At 45.7% G+C, this 16,976-nt stretch overlaps 1 protein-coding gene across 2 annotated transcripts in view; it reads left to right on the top strand.

Moving 5' to 3' along the window:
* Nucleotides 1-16,976, top strand: part of HMMR (hyaluronan mediated motility receptor) — a 472,605-nt gene that overhangs the window by 152,225 nt on the left and 303,404 nt on the right. The gene's annotated exons all lie outside the window — the stretch shown is intronic.

Genomic DNA, 16,976 nt, shown 5'->3' with positions numbered 1-16,976 from the left:
GTCTATAACCTATGGTTTTTTCTGTGAATTTCATTGTTTTTTTAACAGCTAATATCTGTAGCTGTAAAATGTATTCTTCTTTAAATCCAAAAATATATTTTATATGTTTATGAATAATTTTTTTTTTAAATATTTTTTTTTCTTCGTTCCCGCTTCGCGAATCGGGAAGCTTCCCGTTAGCTGACCTTGATGCCGCGAAATAGACCGCGAGCCGGTAAACGTTTCTTTACCGCAAGTGCCGCGTTAGAAAACAACATCGTGACGCCTCCCGTCCGCATGACGTTCCACGTTGTCGCGTGATACGTCATATGACGTGCTACGTTAGCGAACTGGTACGCGAAGCGAGTGCCAAAGCGCAGGTTTCTGGAAGCAAACCGGGAGGCCCTGCAAAGCGCTTAACGTAAACACAGCAAGTCATGTGACTTGGTAATAACACTTTTCATTGGTTCATTTCACTTTTGGTTTCCTAATGATGTAAGACTAGGTCATATAATCTAAAATGAACACTTTTGATTGGTTGAGAACTCTTGTTTTTCCCAAATGATGAAAATCCCTCCTTCTTTCCTCACTCTGACTTTCATCATTGTGAGAGAAAGACCCTTTGTGATCACTGAGCAATGGCTTCTTTAGTAGCTTCAGCTGGTGCTTCCCCACCACCTCCACCACATCCAAGGAAGAGTGGACCACCTGCTCAAGTTGTAATTCAACAAGAAGAAGAAGAAGAGGAACAGGAGGACGAGCACGAAGAGAGGCAGTTTTTGCCTGAGCAGCCCAAGACGTCTCACCGGAAAGAAAACTTCATTTGGCAATTTTTTAAAATTCCCAAAGGTCAGAAAAAAGTAAATGCAAGATACGTAACTTGCCTTATATGTCAAGATAGACTGTCCAGAGGGACCGACAAAAAATACAGTTTCGGAAACTACACAATGCATCGCCATATGACTAGGTGGCATCCTAACAACTACAGTGCTGCACAGTTTCGGAACGACCTAGATAATCTCCCTATTATGGCCAGAAGATCTGTTGTACCGGAAGTAACGGGACCAGAGGGCAGGGAGATGGTGCCAAATATACAAATGAGATTTGGTGAAGTAAAACACACCTGCGTATTTTGCGATGGATTCATTTCCTACGGAGAAAGAAGCATCACTCTGATCAACAGAGCTATTGACTATCATATGCAAGTTTGTCCGAAACGCCCAAAATAATAAATACTTCTTTTTTTTGTTTTGTTGCTCCTGTTGAGCCCTTTACAATGAATCGTTTTCATTGCCCCCTCCAAGAAAAACCCAAAAAAATATAAAACTGTTCCGAAAAATTCAAAAACATTAAAAAAATGTTCAGAAAAATAAAAAAAAAAGTTCTTTTCAGAACTACCTCCCCGTTATTAAAAAATTGGTACAATATTTGGAACTGTGCCAACCTCTATTTCTCTTAGTTCGCTTCCTAGTTCGCTCGCTGGTACGCGAACTGGAAGCGAACCAAAAACAGTAAGTATAAGGGAAGGAAACACACACTTATGTTAAAAGAAAGACAGCTATAGGGGAGTAAACTAGAGATACTATTACCCATAATCCACTACTGATGATGTCACATATTACATCATTCATGACATGCTCAGTGACATCATCAGCAGAGGATTGCGGGTTTTTTGGCAACATGCCTTATCCACGGTTTAATAACGCTGCCTTTTGCTTTATATAAGTTTTCAAATTGTATGAAATATATACCAATAGGTCTTTATGAACCTTTAGGTAGTGCTTTTGTTCATGAGGTCTGGTCGCTTCCATACACATACAGATGTTTCAAAGATGATCAAGAAGTTTATCTGAATGGAGAGGAATGCACTGAGACGCCAGATCATTCACTAATGTGTAGGCACATACAGTTACACGATTCATGCAACAAACACCGACCAAATATGGCTTGCGTGTTGCAAGGCACGCCAGTTCCTGCTATCATCCCCACGTTCAAGTTGTTGGAAAATGGTAGTTATTTGATGCTCAATAATGAAGATTGTTCTGAGTTAATTAAAAGTATTCCTTTTATCGTAACAGTAAGTGAACGGGTTATTTGCTGCAGAAATGTTCTATTTCCTCCCACACATGAACATAGGGAGTTTTCAATCTGGCCACAAATACCAACCTTGGGACACGTTTCAACGGCATGACAAGAATAAGAGCTCTTTTGTCTCAGAGAGAGGTGGCCTTGAGTTCGGCCCGTGAAACTTTCGTACTTCACATAGCGAACACCCGTACACAGGTTTGCCTTTCAATTTCAGCAACATGTTTCCGACTATCTTTAACGCATCCTCCACAAAATCCCTGGCACACTTTTTTAAAGTTGTTACCAGTGGTCTCGTGACTTCATTTGAGAAAATCTTTGGAGTCATCCCTGCTCCCTTTCATTCCATTTTCTCCACTCTGGTTCGTGGATTGCATTTTTACTTGCATTACCAGCGGACGCTCTTGTGCTTTTTTACATTTTTAAATATGGATGTCCCTCCTATGCAACCTCCGACCCTGCAGCTGCTGACACTGTTCCGCAATCGCATGCTAGAATATTATGGCACAATGCCGTTGGCGATATTAAGCACGGCATATGGATTATCTTTTCGGTTCTCCTACTTCACCTGTGTCCAGCCTGTATTTCACTGCCTGACCTGTGATTTCGATTGGGCCATTGATTTGTGTCTCTGCGGACCGGTTTCTCCTGACGTCGACTTTAATCAGCTGATGACTCCTATCATTACTCACGAGTTGATTTGTCCTGGCGAAAGGATTATGGCTGTGGCATTGATGCATGGACTACTTGGTCCCTGGAATTTACTGGCGGCAGCACAGTCTTTCTTGGAACACAGCTTTCTTGAAAACCCACCGAGCTGTCCTCTGATGGTGATAGAGGATCCGGTGCTGGGAGAGCACGTATGTTCTTTTCCGCTTTTAAATTGGATGGCTGAACTGTTTTCGGATGAAGACGGTGACTTCCTATTGGAGGCTGTTGCAGCTTATTTTGCATACACAGTTATGTCATAGACCTTTTTCATGTTTCATATGCTGAGTACTAGCATTTCATTGACAATTCATTGACTTAATTGTCAAGTTTTTATTATTTACCTTGCCTATTGGCTTAAGACTCGATAAAGTACTTGGCTGTTTTATTTTTCTTTAGCATTGAATTTTCCTAGTTTTTAATGCTTTACCTTGCGGACCGTCCACATATAAACTTGCAATCTGCTCTCATGAGATGGCACTTCTATTATCTTATTCAGTTCGTTTCCGGATCATGAGGAGGTGTCATCTAGGTCCTGGATATCTTTACACCGTGTTAAGTTAGCATGGGCTCATTACCGGTTTAAACGCCATTTTTCCTTTTTTGCAACTTCTGCACACGACATTTAGTTGTTGCTTTAGCTTTCCACCTAGTAGTTCATCGTGGTTTACATGAGAATAATATGTTATTGGTCTACTATCTGCTTTACTTGTTAAACTATATCTGTACAGCGAGTGCTAAAGTTTCAAGAACAACACGATACAGAATTGTTATGAGGTCTGATCTCCACGACTTCATACTCATAACATAAGTGCAACTTCTGCCAATTCTGGGCATGAGGCGGGTTTTATATTGCTTTGCCGAACACACATACACAACAGTTGATGCGGTTCACATGAAGAGAGAGCTGGTGTATGCTGATGTGATTCCTTCAAATCTAAGACACTAAAGTATGGGCACGCCCTAAACCAACACAAAGAGACCTTCTTAGCAAATAATATAATATGTGTATTAGGGAGGGTGAGATATAAGCAGCCGCGGGCCGTGGAGGGAGTTACGGTGAGGCAGGGAGGCGGGGAGGGGGAGAAGCAGGGTGGAGCCCTCTCTACCTTGCCCCTCCCCCTCCCCGCCTCCCTGCCCCACCGTAACTCCCTCCACGGCCCGCGGCTGCTTATAAGTGTTGCTAACTCTTATTCATTTACAGCATGTTAACATACTGTCACCATTCGCTTTTTATGTACTAGTAACTATGCTGGTAATTTTGCTACTGATAATATGTGTACTTGTATTCTCCACCCTGCTTCTCCCCCTCCCCGCCTCCCTGCCTCACCGTAACTCCCTCCACGGCCCGCGGCTGCTTATAAGTGTTGCTAACTCTTATTCATTTACAGCATGTTAACATACTATCACCATTCACTTTTTATGTACTAGTAACTATGCTGGTAATTTTGCTACTGATAATATGTGTACTTTTATTATCTAAGGTACTACGCCTGAGAAGACGGCATTAGTAAATAAACATTTCAAATACACATGTGTTCTTCTTAACTCCATGTTCTGGTTTCTAAGAAATATATAACGACCGACTGTTCATGAGTTCCACGTATCCTGAGGTACTATAAGTTCATATTATGGATTGTCTAAACATTGAGAGTTTGTTATATCCAATGTGACACTGTACCTAGCTTGCTAAATAGTTTTTGATTACTAACGTGAGTTTTGGGACACCCTAATTCGCCGAGGTTCCAATCCTCTGTCCACAGTTCTGTGTGAGAACAGAAACCCTGCGACAGGGGCACCCCCGACCCTTGCTGGACCTTCATCACACTTGCGATACAACTCCAGCAATGCGCCACCTTTACGGCACAGATACATCACGCATCTGTGCTGTTTTTGCCCCGTGATGCGCCGCATTGTAAATGCAGCACACCATAGGTGACGGAACAGCGGCACAGAATGACTAACACATCCCTGGTGATGCGCCAGTCATCATAAATCTATCCCTATGCTTCTTATCTTGTTAGAGATGAACCGCCATATGTATCATCAAAGTTATTTGCATTTCCTAAATAGCGAACTTTAAGGAATAAATAGCGATTCTTTACCATTCCTAGTTTGCGATGAGCTATTTGCTAATTAGCCGAATGTAGCCCAATGAAGCCCAATGTAGCCCAATGTAGCCCAAAGATGGCCGCCAGACACACAAAAAAACAAATGTAGCCCAAATATCAGCCAGATGTAGCCCAACTATAGCCCAGTGACAGAATGACCAATCAGCTTCGCAAACCTCCGTTACGCGAAGCGGAGCGCTGTTACAGATATATATCTTTTTTTGAACGTTAATTTCTCAAAATCCACTGGAGCACATATATTGAGACCTAGCAAAGGCACATCGGGCTACCAGTCCCTAATATTTTGCCAAGTTTCGTGCAAATCCATTCAGCCGTTCAATTATTATTTTTATTATTTTTTTTTGCCCCGCGGGGCCCTTTTAAAACCTCCACATCAAACCTAGGGGGTCAGCGAGGATCTACTATGCCCCCTTATAGTTATTTCCCCCTTTGTTTTGACCTCCTCTTGTCTCTCGATCCTACCGAGAGACAAGATGGCGGCCGCTACGGACTGTTTGGAATGTTGACAGACGCCGGAGAACCAATCAGCTTCGCTTCACAAAGCTCCGTTGCGCGAAAAGTCCGCGAACCAGAGCGCTAACCGGTCCGCTGTTACAGATATATATCTTTTTTTAAACGTTAATTTCTCAAAATCCACTGGAGCACATATATTGAGACCTACAAAAGGCACATCGGGCTACCAGTCCCTACAATTTTGCCAAGTTTCGTGCAAATCCATTCAGCCGTTCGGGCTAAAAGTGAGGCCAACCGCCCTATGGAAAACTCAATGTTAAAAACACGTTTTGGGACCCCTTTTTTCTCGGCCCCCACTGGACGAACCCCCCCCAAATTTTCAAGGGCTGCTCAGAAACAAAATGTGCGATTTTCCTGAAAATTTCAGCCAATTCCGTCCACAAACGCCAAAGTTATTAGACATAGAATTTTCAAAAAACCCATAGAGAAAAAATCCTAACTATATATACCTACTGGCGACCGCCAGTAGGTAATATATATATATATATATATATATATATATATATATATATATATATATATATATATATATTCACACTCCGTCCCGACGTTGTCCGGGTATGAAATAGAATGTGTGTATTCGGATACGGCCATTCGCATGTTCCCCCCGCTTGAGGCCCAGCTGCAGCCCTGGTTCATGTTAGCAGGTGCGTGTAATTTGGTTTAATGTGATAGCTCAGTAACAGCGCGCATGAGAGGCTGCAGTAATTGTTCCCGCAGACACGCTCAGTCGTGTGCGCCCCCACTTGAGGGCTAGCGGCGACCGTCTAACAATTGGAATTGTGTGAGTCTTGAATGATTGTTTCCCGCTGTTCTTATTTTTTTTATCACCCACACCGACGCTCTTCGGCCCAGAGTGCTTTTTAGACGTACCCAGGCCAAGCCACACACTGCATTCGGCACCCCCAGGATGTGAGGCAACAGGCAGTCCCCCAAGAGAGTCTTGCGAATGGTTACTTACCACGCGTCGATGTGAACGCCTTTGTGACGCCCCCAGCACACGGCCACAGCAGACGATCTGATTAATGTACGACCCAGATGGCATGAAGTGCGGAAAGTAGCACACGCCCCCATCGTGCCCCTTGATGCGGCGCAATTGGCGCTTCACATGGCATGAAGGGTGGACACACGCCCACAGCGTTTGTCACGGCCCCAGCGTGTCACGGCCCCAGCGTGCCCCTTGATGCAGCACAATTACAACTCACATGGCATGAAGGGTGGAATGTACCACATGCCCCCAGCGTTTGTCACGCCCACAGCAGAATGCAGACACGCCAACAAGGGACTACTTTGCTGGCACGGTTCTTTTACCTTTTAAATGTATATGGTGGCTGTCTGCATAGCTTATGTCCTTCTGCTGCAACTGCCCTTTCCAACGCTGTATTGGGTGTTGATTGGTGCAGTGGTTACTGAGATTATCCGCCACAAAGGTTTGGGCTCTCTTTATAATATTGGTATGGATAGTATAGTATGGATTTTTTGCAATTTTTTTAAATACATTTTTGTATCCGTCTGCATAGCCTATGTCCTTCTGCTGCAACTGCCCTTTCCAATGCTGTATTGAGTGTTGATTGTTGCTGTGGTTACTGAGATTACCCGCCTCAAAGGTTTGGGCTCTCTTTATAATAGCATGTGTGTATATGTATATGTATATGTATATGTATATGTATATATATGTATATGTATGTATATGTATGTATGTATATATATATATATATATATATATATATATATTTATAATATGTCTAACATTGCAGACAGTGATGGAGCACCTAGCACTCTTTGGTCAATAACTATTCAATGTCGTATTAAGCACTATTATGCACTTGTACTAATTGATTTAAGGAAATCATTTATGAATCTGGATTGATTCTCATGAGGATTCCTGAGCACTATGCTATAATTCCTTTTGTTGTGTAATCTCGCTATTGAATGCGCTTAAATGCTTACCTTAATGCTTGGTTTGTATTGTCTACCCATGCGTCCTGTTTCTTTAGGCGCATGGGCTTTTATTCACTACAAGTTGATCAGCCTACTCCGTCTGCGGAGCGAAACGTGTCAGGAAGGGCACTCGCTCTGATACTAACAGCAAATAAAATTCTGCACTGCTGACACTTCATTGGTGTGATGGCGTTTTGATATTTGATTAAGTTCATCTGAGAAGGAGAGGTCTGCGCCCGTTCATGACCGCAGCGAGAGGCGGTCGGGATTCTTTTGATAGATATATATATATATATATATATATATATATATATATATATATATATATATATATATATATATATATATATATATATATATATATATATATATATATATATATATATATATATATATATATATATACACATACACATACACACACACTCTCACAAGGGGGGGTTAGACAAATCCATGTAGTTTATTGTCAACCCAGCACAAACAAGACTCGTTTCGGCACTCAGCCTTCGTCAATTGACGAAGGCTGAGTGCCGAAACTCGTCTTGTTTGTGCTGGGTTGACAATAAACTACATGGTTTTGTCTAACCCCCCCTTGTGAGTGCTGTTTTCTTGTTCATGGATTGAACGTTGGAGAGAACCTGGGAGCAGCGATTTGGCCGGCGGGTACACCCCCGCCTAAAAGAGCACCCGCTCGAGAGTGCAGCAGGCTGGTGGACTTGGGAGCTATATATATATGTATGTATATATGTGTATATGTATGTATGTGTGTGTATATATATATATTTTTTTGTTTTTTTTCATGCAAAAGACGCCGCACACAGCAATTTAATTCCACAGGTTTATTCCAGTGCCCAGTCTAACACCAATGCGTTTCAGCCTAGCGGCCTTGCTCACGGTAAGTGAAATTACTCTCTTGCAACTGTTTATACCATCTTTGCTTTCTACTGTTCCCATAGGCTTCTGGGATATGTAGTTCTAACTTACATACAAGAATTCACTATTTGTTAGACAATGTTCTCATAGTCAACAGAGAACATTGTCTAACAAATAGTGAATTCTTGTATGCAAGTTAGAACTACATATCCCAGAAGCCTATCGGAATAGTAGAAAGCAAAGATGGTATAAACAGTTGCAAGAGTAATTTCACTTACCGTGAGCAAGGCCGCTAGGCTGAAACGCGTTGGTGTTAGACTGGGCACTGGAATAAACCTGTGGAATTAAATTGCTGTGTGCGGCGTCTTTTGCATGAAAAATTACATTTTGGCCATTGGTCTGGCCCAACGCCGGCACCCGCTGATGAGCGATCCTGTGACAAGACCACTTTGAGCAAAAAAAAAAGTATATGTATATGTGTATGTGTATATATATATATGTGTATATATATATATATATATGTGTATATATATGTGTGTATATATATATATATATATATGTATATATGTATATGTATATGTATGTGTGTATATATATATATATATATATGTATATATCCCACTTTTCATTGAAATGGCCGCTAACTTTGCACAGACTGTTTTACTGATAAAACTATGCAGCACACACATGATGTAATTGTTTCCCCAAGAACCCAAGAAATTCCTTCAGACTATCCTTTAATGTCCCCTGTACTCAGCAAGATTGTTGCATAATTTACATGAAAAATTCTTCCTGCAGTCAAAAGTACACCAACCCCATGTCGAGTAAGCAACAATTTGTCAGACGAGGATGCCTGACATTTGACTTCTGTTTTAGAAGTACCCACAATGTGATAAGACAAACACAGAATTCAAATGCATCTTTATTGCTTGGTATTTCCAGACCCACCAAAAATCAACTTGTGACCCACAGTTTGGCAACTGGCCTAGTCTGTGTATGAGTATTTGTATATTAAACATCTGTGAAGTGTCAGCACTTGTTGGATTTGGTGGTCTCTAGTTGGTAGAGGTAGGTACCTTTTGACCAAATAGGGACCCTTGCATCTAGTCCGGGCAAGGGGCTACTCTCCTATAATAACCCCGGCTCGCCCCCTTTGGTAGCTTGGCACGAGCATGCAGGCTTATCTCCGAGGCAGTGTGTAAAGCATTTGTTAACACATACAGTAATACAGTGACAACACTACAGATGGACACCACACAGGTTATATTATAAAACTAAGTATTTTTATATAGACTTAACACAAGCCCAAACGACAAATTCACAATACTGTACTCAAAAATAGACTTCAAAATGGTAGAAAATAGCTCAGTTCTCTCGGGTTATAAATGCAACCCTTTACTCTCAAAGTACATGGGATGCGAAACGCAAAGAAAACAAAAGGGTTGCAGGGAAGGTGATGCATCGGTTCCTTACATTTGGGAGTGGATGTGTCGGTTCTTTACTGTGTGAAGAGGTGATGCTTCTTTCTTACTGCTCTCCGGTACGATGCGACAAGATGGCACCTTGATGCAATACTTCTCTCCGGTGTGATGCGACAAAATGGCGTCTTGGTTACGATTCAACAACGTTGATCAAATGCGTGCAAGCACGATGGCTGTGCGGTGACTCAGTGATCCTTGGAGCCGCGACAGGCCCAGCAACGTGCTTCTCCAGTGATGCGATAGCGACCTCTGCGGTCGCGCGCGCTTCTCTGGTGATGCGCTACAGCGATGCGATGATGGCAGCGGCGGCTCGCTACAGCGATGCGGGCACTCAATTCTTGTTGCATTGCGCTTCCAGTGACATAAGATCCCATTAAAAGTCAACGCCACATGTGACTCAACCAACGTCCTTTATATGCTTAAATGTCCTTGCGGGAAAGCATACGTCTGACATACCGAACGCAAACTAAAAACCCGACTCAATGAACACAAGTAACATACGAGCGAAAGTATTGAAATCTACGGTGGCCACCCACTTCATAGAAGCACAACATCAAATAAGCCAACTCGATGCCTGCGTGTTGGAGATCCTAGAAAGTAAGGAATTGATCACAAAAACAATTTATTCAGCAGAGAATCATTGGATCTACCACTTGAACACATTGAAGGGCTTAAATGAACAGGTTGATTTTTATGTTTTCTATAGAAACTGAGATCATCTGGGAGAAAGCATTTTTACTTAAACACTCCCATCGGAGTTAGGGCATGGAACTATGATTTAAATATAACCCAGTGATGAGAACAATGACAGTTGACCTCCAGACATATTTATACTGTTTATATTGAAAACATGTATCACATCGTTGAAATATACATTTCTGTAGTAGGGGATCTCTGTGTATAGTCATAATCTAGTGAATAGTCCCGCCCATGTGTGTGGACCCCGGAGCAATCAAAAATCTCTTAAGGTGTCAAAAAATGCAGAACTGCACAGACACTTAAGAGCGAACTAAAGACAGATAATGCAGCCTATATCCACAGGCTACACTGTCCAGTACTTCAACTAGAAATTCCACCAAAAATCCACAAACAGCACAGCCTGTCCAGATTTCTCTTGCTTTAACAGCAAAAACTCTCTGGAATGATAGAGAGGAAGAAATGGACAGACAAGCCCCATAGACTGCCATTATGTGGCTCAGAACAGGGTACTGTGCCTTTAAGAGAACCTTCCAGAACTTCACAGTATCCCAGAATGCACTGCAGGTCCCTTTTACTTTCAGTTCTTTTTTCCTGCTCCTGCAAGCAGGACCCTGGAGCATTGAGGTCTCCCTTTCCAAGGGTTTATTGGTCATTTTTCACTTTTTTCAAGCTCTTGGAGTACTTTTCTGAAGTACTATGGTGGTTTTTCTTCCGGTTTGTCTTTTGGTGCACTCTTTGATTGTTAATATGCCTGCATTATTCGACAAATGTCCAGAGTGCTCCAGGAAGAAGGCCAAATCGGACCCACACGAGGTGTGTATCATCTGCCTTCCCTCTTATGTCCCAGAGGAGTGGGACATTTGTCAGGGCTTTTCTGGCAGGACCCTGAGGGATAGAATGAAGATCAGACTTCAGGGCCTGGAGGACAGAAGGCTGAAGGTGGGTCTGGAGGGGCTTCATATGCCCATGCTGAGGCCTCTGGGGGGCTCCCCAGGGGCAGGAAGACCAGCAAGCGTCCCCATTCTCAGTCTGTTGATTGCACTGACTACTGCGTCGAGAGGGATGACTGCAGTCTGTTCCCCGTCTCCCCGGAGCTCCGGGTCGAAGCGGCTTCGACGTCGAGGGAACTTAACAGACTGTCGTCGAGATCTCCGGTGACTATTTAGTCGTCGAGTATTCAACTTCAAGAGGCGTCGGCGCGCGCCGTCGAGGCGCAGATCGCCGTCGAGGCTACTGTGGTCGCCTTCAAGGCTACTGAGGTCGCTGTCGAGGCGAAGGTATTCGCCGTCGAGGGAGAGACGGTTGCCGTCCGGCCGCCGTTCTTCGACACCCAGAAGGCACGGAAGGGGTTCTGGCTTCAGGAGTCAGTCTAGCAGGTGCCAGGTGCCTAAGGGGGAACTCGCCAACGGCCCAGCCTACAAAATAAGGCGGATCACCGGCCTCGGTGTACTCATTGGTGTATACCCCTTCTAGGCAGAAGTCAGTTACACCTCCTCCCTTGCCAAGGGTGCTCCCACTCTGCATCCACCGCGTCCTCAACCGCCGGCAGACAAGCCGCCTCCTATTCCTCCGAGGTCAGTCTCACTGCCTGGATATCCGACTCCTCCCAAGGGGACCCCTCTGCCGAGGGGCCAAGCCAAAGTCACCTGCCCCGGTGGAACCAGCACATCGACCAAAGCCAAGGAGGTCACGATCACGCTCCGGACGGAGAGGGATATCGAGGAGTCGTCACAGATCCTCCACTAGGTCAAGACTGAGCCATGGGAGGCGACTGTCACGGTCCCGCACGGACTCTTCCAGGACCAGGACCTATTCACCGACTTTGTCAGAATCCCCAGGGACGAGAGTCTCCGGTGGACGACATCAGCACGTTCCAGGATGTTCTTCTGAGGGGTGCAGCAAAATTAGGAATCGCGGTGACTGCTCCGACAACCACGACGTCTGTGATTTTTGAGGCGCTTCATAAGAAAAATTTGTCTCGCCCTTTGCTACCGCTGGTGCCAGGATTGGTGGAGCCTGCGGAGGAGCTGTTCCTCACACCAGCAGCGACGAAGGCCGCTCCCTCCCGGCTCCTTAAGAAATACAGGGCCCCAGATTCTGACCCGGCTTTTCTGCGGATGGATCCGATTCCGGATTCTGTCATAGTGACGGCGGCCAGGAAACAACATTCTACCTCCCAGTCTTCTACCGTGCCTCCTGACAAGGAGAGCCGATGGATTGATTCCGCTAGCAGGAAGGCCTGTGGGATGGCATCTACGGCCATGAAGGCGTCTAGCGATGCGGCTCTTCTAGGGCGGTATGATCGTGCCCTGTGGGAATCCCTCCAGGAGTTCACGTAACTCCTTCCACGAGAAAAGGAGGAGGATTTTCAGGAGATCCTGAAGGAGGGGATGCTGGTATGGAACCAGGTCATCAGCGCGGCTGCTGATGTTTCTCTTTTGGCGGCCCATGGATATTGTCATGGGATCAACCAACGGCGCCATGTTTGGCTTAGGCTCATATCACTCAAGCCGGAGGCTCAGCAGAGGGTGGCCAATCTGCCCTTCTCGGAGGAAACCCTGTTCGGCAAGCATTCGGATGAGATGGCCCGCATGAAAGCACAGGCCGAGACCCTGACGGCGGTTGGGTTGGAGAAGCCCAAAGAAAAGAAGGCCTACCGCCCGTTCCAGAGACGGTTCGGGGCAGAGGGCGAGGGCAGGCTTCGGGACAGCAGTAGCAACCGCAGCAGTTCCGGAGGCCCTTCCAGAAGCGCCAGAAGGGTAGAGGAGGCCATCAGTCCTGTACAGCGAACAAAGGCGCCGCCGGGTCTCAACCCTGAGCGGTTACTTTCCCTACATCCGTTACCCGCTCCGGTGGGGGGGGGGGGGGGGGGAGTGTTCAATTTTTTCTGGCAGAGTGGAGAAAAATTACTCCGGACAAGTGGGTGCTGAATATTGTTTGCAATGGATACAGTCTTCAGTTCACCAGCCCGCCTCCATCGATTCCACCGGTCAGCTCGCAGTTTCAACTGCGCGAGCTCCAGGCGGAGGCAGATATCCTGTTAAGGAAAAGGGCGATAGACGTACCTCTGTCTCAAAGAGGAAGAGGTCTGTACTCCCGGTTCTTTCTGGTTCGCAAGAAGGACTAGAACGAGTTCAGGCCCATTCTGGATTTGCGACAAGCAAACAAGTGGATTCGCAGAGAGAAGTTTTGCATGCTGTCATTGCATCAGATTTATCCTCGGCTGCAACGGGGAGACTGGCTATGTGCTATAGACCTACTGGATGTGTACTTCCATGTGCCCATTGCACACAAACACGGGAAGTTCCTGCGATTCCAAGTCGGTGCCAATCATTATCAGTACACAGTACTTCCATTCAGGCTGAAGTCTGCGCCCAGAACATTCTCGAAATGCATGGCAGTGGTAGCTGCACACCTAAGGAAGAACAAGGTGTTTGTCTACCCGTACCTGGACGATTGGTTGATCAAGGCCTCCTTCTCGGAAGCACAAGCGCACTTCCGGAAGACGTGCGCTCTCTTGAACAAGCTGGGGTTGCACATAAACATGTCCAAGTCTGTCCCGACTCCGGTCCAGTGCATACAGTACTTGGGAGCCTCCATCAATACGCTGTCAGCAAGCGTGTCTCCTTCGGAGGAGAGACGATTATCACTCCTTCAGAAGGCTCAGGCTCTTATGACCGCTCCATCTACAACAGTGAGGACGGTGTCTTCTCTACTGGGGTCGATGGCCTCTTGTATCTTCCTCATGCCACACGCACGGCTGCACATGAGACCATTGCAGGAGTGCTTGGAGGATCAGTGGGATCAGAGGAAAAGATCTTGGGACGACAAGATAAGACTGTCTCTGCATGTTCTTCAGTCTCTGAAGTGGTGGTGTTCAGCGGAGAATCTCCTCAGAGGGGTCCCCTTCCACACGGACATTCCCACGCAGACTATCGTGACAGATGCGTCGCTCCACGGCTGGGGGCGTACTCCAGAGACTTAAAGATTCAAGGGACGTGGTCCCTGACGGAGTCCACGTACCACATCAATTTCCTGGAACTCAGAGCTGTTCACTTGGCATTGCAGGCCTTTCATCCGTCCTTCCGGACCAACTCTCTGCTTGTTCACAGATAATACGACCACGATGTATTACCTCAACAAGCAGGGGTTGTCGATCGTGCACTCTTTCGCAGGAGGTGCAGGCGATCTGGCACTGGCTCCTGGCCAGAAGACTGACGATAACAGCCACCCATCTACCAGGTGTGCAGAATGTTCAGGCAGACGCACTGAGCAGACTGATTCAGGAAAACCACGAATGGGTCATAAACGACGAAGTACTAGGAGAAGTCTTCACAAGGTGGGGGACTCCAGACGTAGAAAACAGCAAATGCGAAAACAGCAAATGCCGAGGCTTCGCCTCCAGGTACTACCAGCCGGGGACGCTGGGGAATGCGTTATGGATCAACTGGTCGAACAGCTTTCTGTACGCTTTTCCACCCATTCCCCTGATTCAGGTGGTGCTCATCAAGCTGTCCCGGTCCAGGGCGCGGATGATACTGATTGCCCCGGAATGGCCCAGGCAGTGGTGGTTCACGGACCTGCTTCACCGGTCTCTCCTTCCTCACATACGGCTGCCGTGCAGGCCGGACCTTCTCACGAAGTCCGGGGGCAGATGTTGCACCCCAACCTCTCGTCTTTGAGTTTGGCGGCATGGCTCTTGAGAGTGCAATATGGCCATCTGAATCTACCAGAAGATTGCATGGACATACTGAAGGAGGCTAAGCGACCTTCCACTAGGACTTCTTATGCTTACAAGTGGAAGAGGTTTTGCATCTGGTGCAAGTCCAAGAACTATGACCCAACGACATGTAAGGAAGATGTCATCCTTCCGTATCTTCTACATCTGGCGCAGTCTGGCCTTAATGTCCATTCCATTAAGGTTCATCTGGCTGCGCTGACTGCCTACAGGAAATGCCCTTCACAGACTTCCTTCTTTCAGATCCCTGTGATCAAAGATTTTTGGAAGGCTTGAAGAAAGTGTTCCCTCCTGTCCGGCTTCCTTCGCCTTCATGGGAATTGAATATGGTGCTGTCCAGACTGATGAAGGAGCCTTTTGAACCTATTCATAAGGCTTCGTTGCAGCACCTGTCCTGGAAGGCTGCGTTCCTCTTGGCCATTACATCGGCCCGCAGGCTGAGTGAAATTCAGGCGTTGTGTTGCCAAGAACCTTATACTGTATTTCATGCTGCTAAGGTTGTTATGCGTACTCACCCTAAATTTCTTCCAAAAGTTATATCTGAGTTTCATGTTAACCAGATCTTAACTTTACCTACGTTTTTTTAGAATCCTTCCTCTCCAGCGGAACGGTCCTTGCATTCCCTGGATGTTAGGAGGGTGTTGAAATTGTATCTGGATAAAACCAAGGATATTCGTAGGTCAGACCAATTGTTTATCAATTATGGATCAGTCAGGACTGGTCTTGCTACCTCTAAACAGTTCATCTCGAGGTGGATTGTGTCCTGTATACAATTGTGTTACCAAAAAGCTAATAAGGCCTTAGGGGGTAAACCTAAGGCTCATTCCACCAGGGGCAAAGCTGCCACGACTGCTTTGCTCCGTAATGTTCCAATTGCAGAAATCTGCAAGGCGGCCACTTGGAAGTCGGTCCATACCTTTGCTAAGCATTACTGCCTGGACACTGATGCCAGGGCAGACGCTCAGGTTGGGCAGGCTTCGCTGCGAAATCTGTTCGCACAGTAGTGGTGTTATTTCTCTCTTCTCCACCGCCGCTTTGGTGTGGGGATGGGCTTGCCATTCTATTCACTAGATTGTGACTATACACAGAAATCCCCTACTAAGGGAGGAGTAGTTTCTGTCCTGTAACTCTAGTTCTGTAGTAGGGGTATCTGTTAGTCCTAAGCGCCCGCCCTCCTACCCGGTGGAGAGAGAGATTCATGTAAGGAATGCTACAGGTCTGGCGTGTTACGCCTTCAAAAAGAACTGAAAGTAAAAGGGACCTGCAGTGCATTCTGTGAAGTTCTGGAAGGTTCTCTTAAAGGCACAGTATCCTGTTCTGAGCCACATAATGGCAGCCTATGGGGCTTGTCTGTCCATTTCTTCCTCTCTCATTCCAGAGGGTTTTTGCTGTTAAAGCAAGAGAAATCTGGACAGGCTGTGCTGTTTGTGGATTTTTGGTGGAATTTCTAGTTGAAGTACTGGACAGTGTAGCCTGTGGATATAGGCTGTATTATCTGTCTTTAATTCTCTCAAGTGTCTGTGCAGTTCTGCATTTTTCGACACCTTAAGAGATTATTTTTGATTGCTCTGGGGTCCACGCACATGGGCGGGACTATTCACTAGATTATGACTATAACCGAGATAACCCTACTACAGAACTGGAGTTACAGGACAGAAACTACTCCTTATCATGATAGATGCGTGGTGTTGTGCAATTATCTTTTTTGAGAGCATCTCACGCTCATATTACCCCATGTTTACTCTTATTTTATTACTCATATCACATCCCAGCGCGTAACACTGTTTAATTTCAACAAGGCACGTAACTTTATTGACTAAATCACTG

This window comes from Lissotriton helveticus, chromosome 7 (genome assembly GCF_964261635.1).
Source record: "Lissotriton helveticus chromosome 7, aLisHel1.1, whole genome shotgun sequence".
In the NCBI taxonomy this organism is placed as follows: domain Eukaryota; kingdom Metazoa; phylum Chordata; class Amphibia; order Caudata; family Salamandridae; genus Lissotriton; species Lissotriton helveticus.
Note: the sequence above shows the minus strand (reverse complement) of the source record. Positions and strands in the feature narration are given on the sequence as shown.